The 16,400-nt window shown below is 47.8% G+C and overlaps 1 protein-coding gene across 2 annotated transcripts in view; it reads right to left on the minus strand.

Moving 5' to 3' along the window:
* RAP1GAP2 (RAP1 GTPase activating protein 2) overlaps positions 1–15,900 on the minus strand; it is a 253,579-nt gene extending 237,679 nt beyond the window's left edge. For both annotated transcript variants that reach the window (XR_011168643.1, XM_069089621.1), the window contains exon 1: positions 15,647–15,900. The gene's annotated coding sequence lies outside the window, so the exon portion shown is untranslated. The remainder of the gene's footprint in view (positions 1–15,646) is intronic.
* Positions 15,901–16,400: the final 500 nt, after the last annotated feature.

A 16,400-nucleotide genomic window follows, 5' to 3' on the forward strand; every position in this document is an offset into this window, starting at 1 on the left:
ATGACTCTCTCTCTCTCTCTCTCTCTCTCTCTCTCTCTCTCTCTCTCCATATATATATATATATATACTCATACGAACATATATATGTGTGTCTATTTTGTGTGTGTGTATGTGTAACATTTTGTCTCTCCTTTAGAATGAAGCTCCTTGAGGACAAGGAATTGTTTCCATTCTGTCTGTGTATCTGAAGCACTTTGCACACAATGCTGACACACAGACTAAAAAATGCTTGTTAGGGGGTGGCTAGGTAGCACAGTGAGTAAAGCACTGGACCCGGAGTCAGGAGCACCAGAGTTTGGTTCCGGCCTCAGACACAACACCCACACACCCACACACACACAAAAAAAAACCAGCCGTGTAACCTTGGGCAAGTTACTTAACCCCAATTGCCCTCGAAAAGGCAAAAAAAAAAAATGCTTGTTGACTAACTGACTGGGTGTAAATATTAATTTGTGTCAAAACCTGAGGTTTGGAACCCATGTCTTAAGGTCTATCACAGAGTCTTAAGGGCAGCTCTTTCTGCCTTGGAGGACAAGCTATAGCTTCCCACCCCCAAGTTTCTCAGGACAAACAGGAGCTCCAAGGACAATGCTCCATTAGCTCTGCCTACCACTAGGCTCCCTGCCTCCCCCCCTTCTAAGGGCTTCAGCCTTGACCAGACTTGAGGGGATCAGAAAAGGCCAGGGATCCTGGGGCCCAGTCTGTGGACCCTTCTCTAAGCCCCCTTTGTCCTCCCTTCCCTGACTTAGGAGGTCAGCCAAGGGCCCTTCCCACCCTCAACCCCAAACCCCCATCAAAAGCTCCTCTCCCCAGGCCAGTGACAGGAAAGCCAGGAAACAGATCCCCTGGGAGTAGGCAATGGATTATTCATTGCCTGACCTCCCTCACCAAGAGTCAAAGGGCCAACCCAGACAGTTGGGGCATTCACAGGGGCTCCAGGTCTTCCTACCCAGGATCTAGATTCTCATCTCAGTCTGCCCCACTGTGTTATGACCAGTTGGCCACCTCACTTGTCTGGGTCTCAACTGTCCCCCTCTGTAAAATGGGGAGCTTCCTTATGAGATAATTGAAGCTAAAAGACCCATAACACAGGAATTCTTAGATATAGGTCTTAAAACTGGGAAGGATCCTAGAAATCATTCAGCCTCCTCATTTGACAAAGGCAGAAAATGAAGTCCACAGGCTGCTTCTCAGCTCTGGGAGACATTAACAGCTGGAATAAGCTAGAAAAGCACCCTAATTTTGCGCATGAGGCTATTATTATTCCTGACTTGACGAAGTTCACACAGTTAGCAAATTGTCTGAGGTAGGATTTGAACCCAGGTCTCCAAATCCAGTGCTCTATTCACACTACAACACCTATATGGAACCCAAATACTACAGAATTGTACTACTGAGGATTCCATTAACTGGAACTGCAATATAAAGTCAGAGGGGCTGGGCTGGGTTGGAGCCTCCCTTTGTACTGTCCTTGAAGGAAATGAATTTAGAAATAAAATTACTGTGTGCCAGCACAACATACCAAAGAAACTGTTGTGCTTGCAGTTAGAAAGATCTGAATTCGAATCCTGACATTTAATAGCTGTCCCTTAACCTCTCTCCGAAGCACAAGGAACTCTCTAAGACTTAGCTGCTAAGTTACAGGGGAGTTGTTCTCTAAGTTAGAGATGAAATCAATGATTCTGAACTGCCTCCTGGTGTTCTGGTAAGGATTTTTTTTTTAATGGGTATAAAGAAAGAGCTTGAGGCAGCTACATAGCACAGTGGATAGAGTACTGGGTCTCTGGAGTCAGGAAGACCTACTTACTAGCTGTGTGACCCTGGGCAAGTCCCTTAACTCTGTTTGCCTCAGTTTCCTCATCTGTCAAATGAACTGGAAAAGGAAATGGCAACCCACTCCATTACCTCTGCCAAGAAAACCCCAAATGGGGCCACAGAGAGTCAGTCATACACAACTAAACAACAACATGAACTTTGCAAATTATAAAGGCTGTAGGAGGGTCAGCTATAATTCCAGGGGGGAGGTTTGACCGGCTTCTGAAATACATGTGTGTATGTGTATTTCCAAGAACAAAAGCTGTGATGTTTCTAACAATGAATGTGTTAATTACAAATGACTCATATCTTGGTATTAAAGCCTACCTTCTTGAATCTCTACTTGGCAATACATTATGTTATACTTAAATCAATAGAACTGTATTTCTTTTAAAACAACCCCATTAATTCATCCAGATTTACTCTCCAGGAGTGAAACCAGCATAGCTCTCAGACTGCTGACTGAAGCTAGCCAGCTGATGGTCCAGGCCCACCCAGGAACCAGACAGATTTTAGGAGGCAAGGTGATGAAGTAGAAAGACACTGGCCTTGGGTTCAAGTTCTGGCTCTGTTGTCTGCTAACTATGATTCCCAGAATAGCTGGTAGAGTGCTAGACTTGGGAAGCAGGAAGGTGTGGATTCAAATCCTACCTCAGATAATTTACTAGCTGTGTGACCTTGGGTAAGTTCCTTGATTTTCTGGATCTCAAGTTTCTCATCTTGAAAATGAGGATAATAACAGTATTTACCTCTCAGGTTTTTTATGAGGATTAAATCAGATAAGGTAAGCATTAAAGTGATATATATGGGGTCTGTTATTATATTCTATTACATTATTATATTGTTATTACCATATTTACCTCCCTGGATCTTAGCTCATCTGTCAAAGGAGCATTATCATTAATCCATCTCACTTGGTTGTAAGGAACAAATGGAATCATGATATAAATATCTGATAGATATGTTTTATTATGATTGTAATTAGGATTCGAGGGTTAGATGTGTGACTTCTGATTTCATTGGTGCATGGAACTCCCAAAGAGGAAACAATGCAGGTGTGGATTAAACATGTGGATTTAAAGAAGAAAAAACATTCTTCCAAAGGGTGCAGTGGATTAACCCTGGAGTCAGGAGGACCTGAGTTCAAATCCAGCCCCAGACAAGTATCAGTTGTGTGACCCCGACCAAGTCACTTACCCCTGTTTGCCTCAGTTTCCTCATATGTAAAATGACCTGGAGAAGGAAATGGCAAACCACTCCAGCATCTCTGCCAAGAAAATCCCAAGTGGGGTCAGGGAGAGTTGACTCAAAACCAACATCATTCCTCAAAAGGAACAAGGAAGGGAGGGAGGGGAAAGCTGGAGATGAAGAAGCAAGAAATGGAGAAAAACTAAATATTACTATTATAGAGCCCAAATACCAGAGAGAATTTGGAGCCAGAAGACCAAACTCTGGTCCTTCCTTGCTGTGTGACCCTGGATGAGTCATTCCCCCATTCTGGTGTAAATGGAGGGGGTTGCACTGGGTGAAGTCTAAAGCCCCTTCTGTAAGTCCTATGGATGGGGAGTTCCTCCTCCAGCCTGGCTTGCAGTTGGGATGGGGTTGTGGCTCCCTCTGCAGGCCAGTCTGGGTGCTGCAGGAGAAAAACTTGAAGGGGAAGGTGTTGCTTTGGGGAGGGGGTTGTTTCTAGACTAAGACAAGAAAGGAGGAAGCAGCAGCCAGCTCCTCCCCCTCTCCTAGTTCCTCCTTTGCTGCAGCCCTGGATTTCTGCATTTGGGGAGGAGGGGAGGGACTGCTGAGATGGGGGATGGGGAGCCCCTCCCTTATCAGAGAGCCTTCTGTAGGGAACGAATGGCTAAGCGGGGCTGGCCCCCTCGGAACAACAATCCCCTAGTAGGTACAGGGTTTTATTCTTTACAAAGGGCTTTCTTACATACATTATCTCTTTGATCTTCCCAATAACCCCGAGGGGGAGGGGGAGGAGGGAAGGGATTAGAAAGCCTGAGGTCTGCAGCTGGTTAACTCATCCAGTTAGAGCCCAGGTACTCACTGGGAATTAATGATTCTAGTTGGAGAAATTGTACCCTGCATCCCTTTCTCTTCATCAGGACTTAGTTTCCTTCTCTGTAAACTGAGAGGCCTCTAAGGGTCCCTCCCATGTCTGACCCTTCTATTCTCTGAAGCCCTTCCAGCTCGAAGAGTCTGCTCTAAGACCCCCTTCTCATTCTAACATTCAATGTACTAAGGTTTTTTCCAGTCTGACATTCTAGGTTGGAAACCCACCTCCCCCTCTCCCCCCAAAGGTACCACTCACACATCTATTCTATGGTCCAAGGCATTCTCAATTCTGACATTCTATAAGCTACAGTCCTTCTGAGCTCTAAAGGCTCTAAGGTCCCTCCAAATTCTGGCATTCTGTGGCCACCAGCTCTGATATTCCACTCTATGGCCTCTTAGCAAAGCTCCGACATCCCATCATTCTGTGATTCTCATAAAATCAAAAAGACTGGCCAGGACGGCCAGCCACACCCATAGTACAAAGAAAAACCTGTCTTCTGCCCATAGACTGCCCCCCCTCCCTCACTCAAGCCAGCCTCTGGGCTGCAGGGGGAACCAGGTGAGGGCTCCAGCTCCAATGTCACCATATGTCCTGCTGACAACGGGTCAGAGGTGACATCTACATGCATAGAGGACAAGACAGAATTATGACTGGTGATGCTGTCAGACTAGTCACATGTCTTAAAACCCAGCTGGGACAGGCAGTATGAAGAGAGCCTGGAATCCACTTTTTAAAAAATATAAATTTAATTGAGTAGCAGCAGGAAGGAGGGAGGAGGACAGGGAAAGGGAGAAAAAGCCCAGAAGGTACAACTCAAATCTCAGACCTATGGTCCGGCACTGCTGGGGATCTGTCCAGAGGAGGAGAGGGCCAGGCTGGGCTAAGGAGGAACTCACCACAGTGTATCAGTGCATAGACCACAGTAGGAAAGACCTAGCTCTGAATCCTGCTATTTGTACAAATCTAACTAAGTCACCTCTCCCCTCTGAATCTCAACTTAGTGCTCTATAAAATAAGGGGGTTGGACTAGATGGTTTTTAAGGTCTCCCCCAACAGACCTGCTCTCTTCCTGTTTAAAAAAAAATCATTCTTGCTAACGAGATGCTAAATTCAGTTCAATCCAACTTAACAAATTGGTCTACTCACTCGCCCTTGCATTGGATACTCCATCTCCCACCTCCATGCCTTTGTCCTGGCTGTCCCCTGGAATACCCTCCCTCCTGCCCGGCTTCACTGATCTCCAGACCTCAGCTAAGATCACCCCTTCTCCAAGAGGCATTTCCCAATCTCTTCTACCTTCTACCCCCAGCCCTTAGTGCCTTCTTGCTGCTATTACCTCACATTGATGCTGAATAGGTCTAGTATGGACAATTCTTTGCATTTTGTCTCCCCAGTAGAATGTGGGTTACGTAAGGACAGAGACCATGTGTCTGTATCCCCAAGGCTTAGAACAGTGCCTGGTACTTGTAAACACTTAATAAATGTTTTCTGACTGTCGCACATTTATTAACCACCTACTGTGTACCCGGCATTTTGCTAGTGACTGGGTGCACAGGGTGGCCCAAAGGTGTTTTCATGTTTACCTCTATGTAGGGTATCCCAAAAGTCTTAGTGCAGTTTTAAAGTTTTAACAAGCTTCTGTTAAAGCTTAAACCTAACTGTATTAAGACTTTTGGGATACTCTGTGTAGAGACAAGTGCTTAATAAGCTTTTAGTAAAGTGTAAACCTGACTACACTAAGACTTTTGGGATACCCTATGTAAAGTAAAAAATGCAAGCAGTCCCTATGCTCAAGATTACATTCTACTAGTCAAATGTGTACAAGTATCCTCTAAGTTCTAGCACCCTGGGGAAAAGCCCAGATTACCCCACCATAGTCAAAACTCTGAACACAGACTATGAACAGTGTCTAGTAAGAAAGCAGAGCAAAGATTCCTGCTCTTTGAATGTCCTGCTCTGCCCACCAGCCATGGTCAGGAGGCATCTTCTGATGCCTGACCTGGCTTCCACTCAACTACCTGGGCTGATGCACCCTCTCTTCCCAGAGTGCAGAGCTAAGAGGGCAATGTCCTCTCCTGACCTCTGTGAAGTGGGGGGGGGGGGGTTTAGGGCTGTGTAAATCTGCTTTCTCTTCTTCCCTCCCCCATCCTGCCTCCCTGACCCCCAAAAGGCAGCTCAGGTCAGAAGAGGCAGCCGCCCACACAATTTCCAGGCAAAGGAACAGCTGCCAGGGCCTAGGTGATATGTGGAGACAGGGAGAGAGGGAGGGAGGGAGGGAAGCATGAATTGAGAAGGAGGGGACAGACAGAGGGGAGGCTGAATAGGGAGGGAGTGCTCAGAGGCACTGACAGGCAGAGGAGCTAAAACTGAAGGGAGTGAAGGGGCAGCAGGCCTGGGAGACAGAATCACAGCAGGGAAGAGTTTGACCAATCTCTGAGTCACACCCTCACACACAGAGAAACACAAGGACACATTACATGTATGAACAAATAAGCCTGAACAGCAAGAAAACTCTCACACACAAAAAAAAAGCTCTCACACACCAGGTCAGCCACATATGGGCTTTTTCCCCTTTTGTCTGTCTCACCCTCATCAGCTGCCCCTACACCTGAAAGGACTCTCACCCCCATCCCTCAAAGACACAGGTGCAGAGCAGGAACCAAGGGAAGGTTAATTGGACAGCTTCCTAGGGTGGACACCCTGGGACGGATGGGAGGTGGGGTGGGAGGATGAGGAGGGAGAGGACACTTTTTAACATTACTTTGTAGAAAAGCACAAATTACGCATGCCAGAAAATTCTGCTCTCCATGGCACCAGGATATCTATTTGGTGAGAAGTCAAATCACGTGTGTTCTGGTGGGCAGAAACATATGGCAAATGAAATTTTCCCGTCTTGCCTATGTAACTCCAGGGCCTTGTCCTGGCTCTCAGGTGCAGCAGCTGTGTCCTTCATGCCCGGCATGAATTTGCAGCAACACTCACCCAAACATTCACAAAGACACCACACACACACACACACACACACACACACACACGCATGCACACACACATCCAAAGCTCATGCCTTGTATCTCTCCTTACAAGGTGCATCTTGTTGACAGACAGGAGGCTAGTCAATGTCACCATTACAAGGAATGGTCAGGACTGGAGGCCATCTGGTCACACAGAGCTGACAGGTCTCCGTTTGCCCAGCACGATGCAGGGTACAAATGTGTAATCCCAGTTCTGGATCAAGAATGGACACAGCCTTGGAGCACAGTCACATCCTGGGGACCAGGCATGCACACAGGTCAGTTAATCAGTCAAGAGTCAACAAACATTTAGGAAGCTCTCCCTATGTGCCAGGCACTGTGCTAAGCTGGAGGTAAAAAGAAAGACAGACCAAAACAGTATCTGCCCTCAAGGAGCTTACGTTCTAATGGAGGAGATGACAGGCAAACAAGTGTGTTCTTAAAAGATATAGACCCAGCAAATAGACTAATCTCTGAGTCAGCCACTAAGCCTAGCCTCTGCCTTCTCCCAAGGAGTTTGGGAGTCAGGGGTCATCAGCCCTGCCACAGGGGCACAGACTCTCTAGGGGGTAATGGCTGCCTCTTTCTCTAGCACAAAGACTGGGGTCAGGGCTTTCTGGATGGGGATGAGGAGGAATGTGGGCGTGCTCCAGTCACTGAGATCCGGAGGTCTCCTTTGCTGTCTTTGTCCTCATCACCCTTCTGATGGTCCAGATCACCAAGCTCTTGGAAGCCTCGGCACCAGGGTCCTGTTCTCTAAGCCCAAAGCCCCTGGTCTACCTAGGAACATCTTTGTCAGGGCTGTCAATCTCACCGGTTTTTATAACTGACTCTTCCGTGCAAAGAGGGCTCATAGGATCATACAAGGAGGTAAGGGCAGAGGGTAGAGAACTCATAGTCTTCCAGCTGGGCAGGACCTCAGAGGCCATCTACTTCAATGCCCTCATTTTACAGAGGAGTAAACTGAGGCCCAGGGAAATGAAGGAAAGCCAGGTCACACAGGCAGTTAGCATGAGAGGCAGGATATGAACTCAGGTCTTCTGGCTCTGAAGACACTCATGCCACATGTCTCATTTCTCCTATTAGACTGTCAATCTATGAAGGACAAGGCTGGTTTTATTCCTCTTTGCATCCTCTACAATGCTTGGACATAGTAGGTACCAAGTCAATATTTGCTGAATAAATATATATATTTTTTTTTGGAGGGGGGAAGGCAGGGCATTTGGGGTTAAGTGACTTGCCCAAGGTCACATGGCTAGTAAGTGTTAAATGTCTGAGGCTGGATTTGAACTCAGGTCTTCCTGACTCCAGGGCCATTGCTCTATTCACTGTGCCACCTAGCCACCCCCCCCACCCAATAAATATATTTTGAGCCAGAAGGGATCTCAGAGGCCACCTCTTTCATTTTACAAATGAGGTAGCTGAGTCCCTGAGAAGTTCAGTGACTCTGGAATATCAGAGGCAGCATTTGAATCCAGGCCCTCTTTCTACTTCCTCCCACCCAAATTCCCTGTGGGGGAAAACTATACTATATGTTCCTGATTCTTCAAGTCCTTTAGAGGGCAAACCCCTTAAGAAAAGGGGCTACCTTACTTTTGCCTTCCTATTGCCAGGGCCATAAGGAGAAGCAGACAGCCTAGTAGACTGGCCTCAGCCTCAGGACATCTCTGAATACACATTGGCTGTGTGACCTCAGGCAAGTTGCTTAATCTCTCTGGGCCCCAGGGAACTCTCGGAGAAGACTAGAAATTAGAGGATAGTGTCCAAATTATAGTGGTTGTTGGGTTCATCCTTCCCTCTCAAAAAGGACCAATGACCTGCATTGGTCAGAGCGTGTATCCCCAAGGCGGAGCTCACAGGTCTGGACACTGTAGTCACCCCTCAATCTCCTCAAAAAGGAGAGTGTTGGACAAGCTGTCTCTTCAGGCACTATTTTAAACTTAAATACAAAAAGGGAGGGGGAGCGAGACATCAAAGCAGGCTGCCCAAGGAAAGGGCTGTCAGATCCTCAGCTGTTCTCCTTGAATAACCAGTGTGGGGCAGTGGGAACAGTGCTGGAGTCAGAGGGCCTGGGTTCAAATCCCATCTCTGGCCAAATATTTCATTTCTCTGGTTTTCTGTTTTCTCATCTTTAAAATGAAGGGATTGAATTACACGACCTCAGAGGTTGTCTGAATCTAGGCTCTTCCACCATCTTTGAGCCTCCACTTCCTGATCTTTGAAATGAGGGTGTTGGATTAGGGGGTTCTAGGTCCCTTCCAGCTCTGTGACCCTGGGATACTATAAATATAGTAGGCACCTCTCCACCCTAGGCTGGGCGTGGCCCTTCCTGGAGATGAGGGTTTGCTCTGAGTGATTTCTGGGGAGACAACCTTGGGTGTCTGGGAGCTCATCTCAAGGCAGTCATATCCTGTGTCTTGCTCCCAGACCCTCTGATGTAAGAGGAGGAGGAGGAGACGCTGGGAAAGCTGAAGCTGACAGAAGAAGAAATGTAAGAGAAAAGGACTGTCTCATGGCAACCATCCCTGTACAGAGGAACATCGGCTCCACCGGACACAGCTAGTCACAGGCTGAGCACTAGGGCCGAGGCCAAGCCCTAAAGCATGAGGGCAGGAGCTGGGGGCAGAGAAGGAGGGAACAGACAGGAAGTGATCCAGCACAGTCCGGCTGCTTATGGACTTTGGAGAAAGAAAAGATGGCTCCAGCAGACAAGGGATTGTTCTCCCCATCATCTTTGAGTCAATGACTTTCCAAATTGCCTTGCCCATCATGATCTACCCCCACCCACTCTACTACCCTTCATTGTAGCACACACCAAACAGCCCCTCCCCACCTTGAAAACTGGGGCATCTTGGGCTAAGATTCTAGTTCTAGAGTTGCATAGAACCTCAGAAGCCATCTAGTCCAATTCCCTCATTTTATAGATGTGGAAACTGAGACCCAGAGAGACAGAATCAGATTCAGAGCTGGAAGGAATCTCAGAGGTCATATAGTCCAACATTATTATTATTCAGATGGGGAAACTGAGGCTCAGATAGGTTAAAGTGTCTTGGCCTAAATTCACCCAGAAAGGAAGCGTCAGAGGTAGTCTCTGAACTTAGGTCATGTGACTCCAGAGGGAGAGCTCTCTCCACTGTGCCTCCTTGGGACCCAAACCTCCACCCTAGGCACACAGCAGACCTACCTAGCAAAGCAGATGGTTTAGGAATGTCTCCATGTTCTTTATTCAAACTCCTTCCCTTCCCTTGATATCCTGCTGAAGACCCAGATACTTTCCTAGCACCCCCCACACACACACACACACTCCCTTTCATGCTACTACCAAGCCTCCTTCTGTAATTCCACAAACATTCATCCAGCATAAATGGCTTCTGCCACCTCCATCTTCAACTATCGCCTGCCCTTCTCTACTTCCTTACTCTCTTGTTTCCCACTGACCGCCAGCCGGCCTTGTGCCCACGTCCATCTGCCTGCCTCTCTCCCCACTGCCTGCCAGGACCAAATGCCAGTTTCCTTCCCTGCTTCTCCTCCTCCTTCAAGCACCTGTTTCAAAGTTATCCCTACCCCCTCTACCCTCATACCATCCCATATTCATCAATCAGATCAGCCTTGCCTCAGGGACATCAAATTTCCTACTTATTCCTAAAGGTCTCTCCCCAGAAGAAGGTTATAGGATCATAGATAAAGAGCTAAAAGGAACCTCAGAGGTCATCTAGTCCAATTCCCTCATTATAATGCATGAGGAAGGTGACACTCAGAGAGGTTAATTGATTTGCCAAAAGTCACACAGCCAGTAAGAGTAGAAGGTAAGATTTTAACTCAGGTCCTTTGACTCCAACTCTCCTCTCCTCTTCTCTTCTCTTCTCTTCTCTTCCCTTCTTTTCTCTTCTCTCCCTCTCTCTCTCTCTCTCTCTCTCTCTCTCTCTCTCTCTCTCTCTCTCAGACTCACTTCTGAGGAACCACCCCTGCCTTTCCTTCCCTAAGAGGAAAATCAAGGTATGAGGGGTAAATATTTACCACTTCAATGAAACAACCAGGCATCATGGGAGAAATATTAACATCCACTCCAAAAAAAAAAAAAAAAGCTACAGCCAAGGGCTCACCAAGAGCCCCCTACACTGATAAAATCACATTACCAGTCAAGAAAAAACTATAAAAACATTATGCTTGCCAAGAGCTAAGATTGAAAAATGATGTAGTGCCTGCCCTCAAGGAAGGAATAGTCTACAGGTATATAGGTTTTCAGCAGGGAGTGACCTAAGTGAGAGTGTCTTGGATTTGGACATAGAAGACCTGCTTCCCACCCAACCCTTGCTCTGTTACTTATTGCACATGTGGCCTTAACCAAATCAATTCCCCAAGATCAGCCATAAATGTCATCCCCTAGAATATGATGGGGTTGTATTAAATGACCTCCTAAGTCTACCTTTAATTCTAGGGTCAATGGACAAGGTCTCACCTGGGCTTGAGGATGGTTATTTAGCAGTTGTGTGAAGGATGGATTGGAAAGGTGGAAAGAGACAGGGAGAGCAATCAGGAGGACATTGAAATAGACCCTATGAGAGGAGGTGAAGGCATAATTTGAGTAGCAAAGGACAGATACAAAAGATGTCAGGATCTTTGACTCAACAGTATTTGGCAACTGGTTGGAACTGAGGTGTGAGGGAGAGGGAAGGGTCAAAGATGCCTCTGAGGCTTTGAGCCCAGATAAATTGGAAGGTTGATGGTATGGATGACCAACAGAAGCAGGGTAGTTGGGAAAAAGTGTGATGTTTGGGGGAGAAGTTTTGGTCAAGTTAGATATCATCTTTGAAAGCTATTTGGGACACCTAAAGGTTCAGTGACCTGTCCAAGGTCTTCCTGACTCTCTAGCCAAGAAGCCATGCTGTCTCCCTGTGTATCTTTAGGCAAAGCTGGAATGAACAGCAAAGATCATCTAATCCAACCCTCTCATTTTACAGTTGAAAAAACTGAAGCCCAGAGAGGTTGTGTACTTACTCAAAGTCACAGAGATTGTAAATGAAACAGCTGAGATTTGAGCCCAGGTCCTCTGACTTTCCAAGGCATCACAATGCCTCCCATAATCAATCAATCAATCAACAAGTATTTATTTGGATTTTGCTTACTGTGTGCCAAGCACTGTGCTAAATGCAGGGAATACAAAAGCAAAACCAGTCCCTGCCCTCAGGGAGCTCAAGTTCTAATGGCAGTTGGAGATTTGGTGTGGAAGTCAAAGATAGAATAAAATTCTTAAATGGGGCAGGGGAGAGAAAAGGACTAAGGGTAGAGCTTTGGGTGAAATCCTCCAGTTTAAAAAAAAACAACTGAGGGCAGTCAGATGGAATGAAAGAACAGCTACACAGAAACCAAGGAAAAAGAGAAGGAAGGGGAGGCCAGTAGTGTCAAAAGCAGCAGAAAGATCGATAATAAATACCCAGAAAAGGTTATCGGATGTGGCAATTAAGAGATCACTGGTGACCTTTAAAGAGAAAGCAGTTTCAGACTAGTGGTGGGAGTGGGATTCAGACTGCAAGGGGTTGGGGGTGGGGGTGGAGCGGATAATTAAAGTGGTTGGTTTCTTTCCAGTTTAGCACTGAAGGGAAAGAGAGGTGTCACACAATAGCTTTAGGGTTTGGCAGGGTCGAGGAAAGCTATTATAGTGGGGAAGACCAGAACATTTTTAGGTTGCAAGAAGTTGCTAGAGACAGAGCAACAGAAGATTAAAAAGAGAGAATGAATGGAATGATCAACAGAATGGGATCCCAGATTTGGGGTGGGGTGGGGGGGTGTTATAAAACCAAGGAAACAAGGGGAGGGCTCAGCCTTGACAAAAGACAAAAGACCTCATCCTCTAAGAAAGAGATGAGTGAAACTAAAAAGGATGTAGCAAATGAAGATGATGGAGCTCATGTTATCTGGCCCCAGTCTTCTCAGACAACAGGAGGTAACTCATTTGGTCCTATCTTCCCAACTGCCTTTTCTTCATCCTTACACTAATCATCCCCTTCGCCATCACTTGGGACCCCCACCCTTACTCATCTCCATCCCCTTCTTTATCTTAGCCTACCTCCACTGTGGCCACCCTTTCCCCTTCCCCCCAGTCCTATTCCCCACCCCATCTCCCACACCCCCCTGCATCTCTGCCCTCAGCCTCACCTGTGACATCTCTGTCTCTGCTTTCAGCCATTTCTACTCCATCCCTTTTCTAGTTCTCATTTACCCTCATTCTACGTCTCAGTCTCATCTTTCCATCCTTCCTGCCCCACCTACTGCACCATTCTGGTCATCACAGTTGGTTTGGAGTTCACAAAATTCAATTCCACGTTGAATTGATGAAGCAGTCATGATGCTCAAGGCAGAGGCAGGGTGGGATGCTGCATATAGAGTTACCACAAAGTCAGGAGGACCTGTGTTCAAATGCAGCTTCTGAATCAGACTGACTGTGTGACCTGGAGCAATGTAAACTCTCATAGCCTCAGGAAACTTTAAGACGACAATTCAATTCAATAAACATTTATTAAGCCCCTACTATGTGCCAGGTCCTATGCTATAAGTTGTAAAGGAAGAGCAAATCTGCAATGGTGTAGGGTATTTCCTCAATGGAAAATGCACACAAGGCAATATACTAGGGGAAAATACAAGAATGAAAGGTGAAATGATGTCTGCCCTAGACAAGTTTGTCATCTCATAAAGGGACGACCCACGTAAACAAATAGCTGTAACAGGAGTTTAAGAGGGGAATCCTGGTGTGACTTCAAAGTTGAAGGTCTGGAGAGACTAAAAGGAAGAAATATTGAAATAGAATTCTCCCTGTGCACTGATGGTGTTGTCAATCAAATTAAGTTTGAGAAATTAAAGGAGGGAGGGCTAATCTAGCTAGGGGAACAAGGGAGGGTCATCATCAAGGATGATGTCTAAGCTGGTCTTTGAAGAAAAAGGAGTGTCAGTAGATGAAGACACATTCAGATCAATTATACAAACACGTATTAAGGACCTGCTGTGTGCAGGCATTGTGTTGTATGTTAGGGATACAAAGACAAAACCCTGCTCCCAAGAATCTTACAGCCTATGGAGGATGGAGAAGGAGAAGAGAACCACACATATACAGATAAGTAGAAAGGGCAAAGGGGACTTGAGGTCATATGGCCTCATTTAAGGGACTTCCCTACCCACCTTCCTCAGAAGGTCAGTAATGATCCAGCCCCTAGAAGTTTTGGACCAGGAGTACTGTTAGATTTAGGTTTACCCCTTCCCCTAGGGCAAGGGTAACCCCTGTCCATGGTACTTGAAGAAAGATGGAGGGCTAGTGGACTCTTTCCCTCATAGTCTTAAATTGGGGGTGGAGGGAGGAGAAAGAAGAACCTAAGAGGCCTGGCTCCCAGCCCCGGAGTTTATTTTTCCTCAGACTCAGGGGCCCCAACTGGGGGAAATTAGCAGGAGTAAATGACTCTGATTCAGAGCCCAAACCCTATTTGCATGCAAATGCCCTTGTTGTTAATTTTTAAAGTGGGGGAAGGGGGAGGAGGTCAAGGGAGGGAAATGCAGAACACAGACTCCAGGGAAGAAGAGCGAAGAGGTTTCCTTCCCAGGCAGGCAGACTGGGGGCAGCCAAAAGGTGCCAGCCAGATCTATGGAAGGACCAGCCTGTCGAAAGCAAAGCTGATATCCTGGGGCCTCAGCCCCTACTCGAGTTGGGCACAGTACCAAAGGAACAGCCACAGTGTTCGCTGGCAACTAGAATCCAAAATCCCCACCCCACGGAATGGGGAAGGAAGGACCATCCCAGGCAGCAGCTGGCACAGGGGAAGCTAGCAACCAGTCCTTTGAGTCTGGGCTCCACCCCACCCAGGGGCCCCACAGGGAGCAAGGCACTAGCTAAGAGGCTGGGCTTCTACCTCATTGCCTTGCCATGACCTCCCCCCCCCCCCCAACTCCCACCTACAGTCTAGGAACCAAGGAGGGCCTCTAAGGAGAGGAAAGGATGAAGTTCAAGACCAGGAGGGAAATGGTAGGGGGGGGGGGGAACAAAACCAAACCCACCCAAACAAAGAATAGAACATTTTCAAGGGCCCACTGGAGTTTCCTCTTCTTTCCCTCCCTTCCAAATTCTAGACAAGCCTAGTCAACTAATCTTTGGTAGACTTCAATGGACAGTCTGTACAATGCTCCTTCAAACACTGCATATACATGTAGCCCAACAACCCTCAAAACACTCCCAAACCATTCAATGCCCATGCCCCCCCAAAACTGTACATGCATATAACCCCCCAAACCCAGCCAATATTGAACATCTATATAATTCCCCCAAGCCACTAAACATTGAAAATCCATATATCCCCCAACATCTCCCAACACTAAATTTTCAGATATCCTCACAATACTCCCCTACATACACCTAAACACTGAATTTCTTGATAGTCTCAATACTCCTTTCCCTGCCCCCCCCCCACCAGCCACACGCACTGAATTTCTATCACAACACAGATTCCACACACCAGGCATTTCCACAGTTACACACGCTGAGCACCTATATGATAAATATCAATAAATCATTAAAATCACCCCAATACACAAAGCTAAATAAAGCATTTCGACATAATCATCCTCCCTTCACCCGCCTCCCCCCCATACAATCACAGCAACCTGTGACCCCGTACATGGAATATTATTATTCAGTTCCCCCCACCCATACACACATACACACATACACACACACACACACACACACACACACACTCCTTGTTGTCTCGGAGACACGCACCCAGGTCCTGCAGACAGCCTTCAGATTGGGGGCTGAGGGTACGGAAGCTTCCAGCCCAGTTCAATTCCGACTGGCAGGCACCGAAGGGCATCCGAGGGTCGCTCCTCGGCTCCGGGCTGTCCCCCTTTCCGGGCAGGTTCTCTGCGCACAGTGCGGGACAGCGCACGGCCGACGCCGACGACGGGCAGACAGACAGCCGATGACAACAACAACACAGGCGGTCCCCCGACGCTCTTCCTCGATCGCTCGCTTTTCTCTCCTCCCCGGCACTCGCTCCGCTACTCTCCAGCCTCCTGCCAGTCTCTGCTTGCCCCGCGGCGCCTGCAGCCAACGGCGAGGCTAGGAGGATTCGCTGCGCCCCCGCCTCCCCTCCCTTCTTCCCTCCCTCCTTTCCTCGCTCCCTCCCTCCAGGTCCGGTCTCGGGCTGCCCCGGGCGTGCGCGCTCGGCCGCCAGTCCGAGGGGCGGCGCGAGACTGGGCCGGGCTGGGCTGGGCTGGGCTGGGCTGGGCTGGGGAGGGGGAGATGGCCCGCGGAAGGGCGCGGGGCTCCGCAGGAGGGCTGGCTGCCCCCATTGGTATGGCCTGAGGCGAGGCTTCTCAGGAAGAGACAAAAGAGGAGAAAGGCAGGAGAGGGGAACGCACGTACCTGGGCTACCACAGCCCCAGACTCCCTTCTGCAGGACCAAGGGATACCAAGTTGGGGTGTTGGAAGGACCGGGAGACCTGATGGGTTTAGAGTCAGACAGGCTAGGTTC

This window comes from Petaurus breviceps, unplaced genomic scaffold (genome assembly GCF_028583685.1).
Source record: "Petaurus breviceps papuanus isolate PSGF00001 unplaced genomic scaffold, PetGlider_PUasm1.0 186, whole genome shotgun sequence".
Lineage (NCBI taxonomy): Eukaryota > Metazoa > Chordata > Mammalia > Diprotodontia > Petauridae > Petaurus > Petaurus breviceps.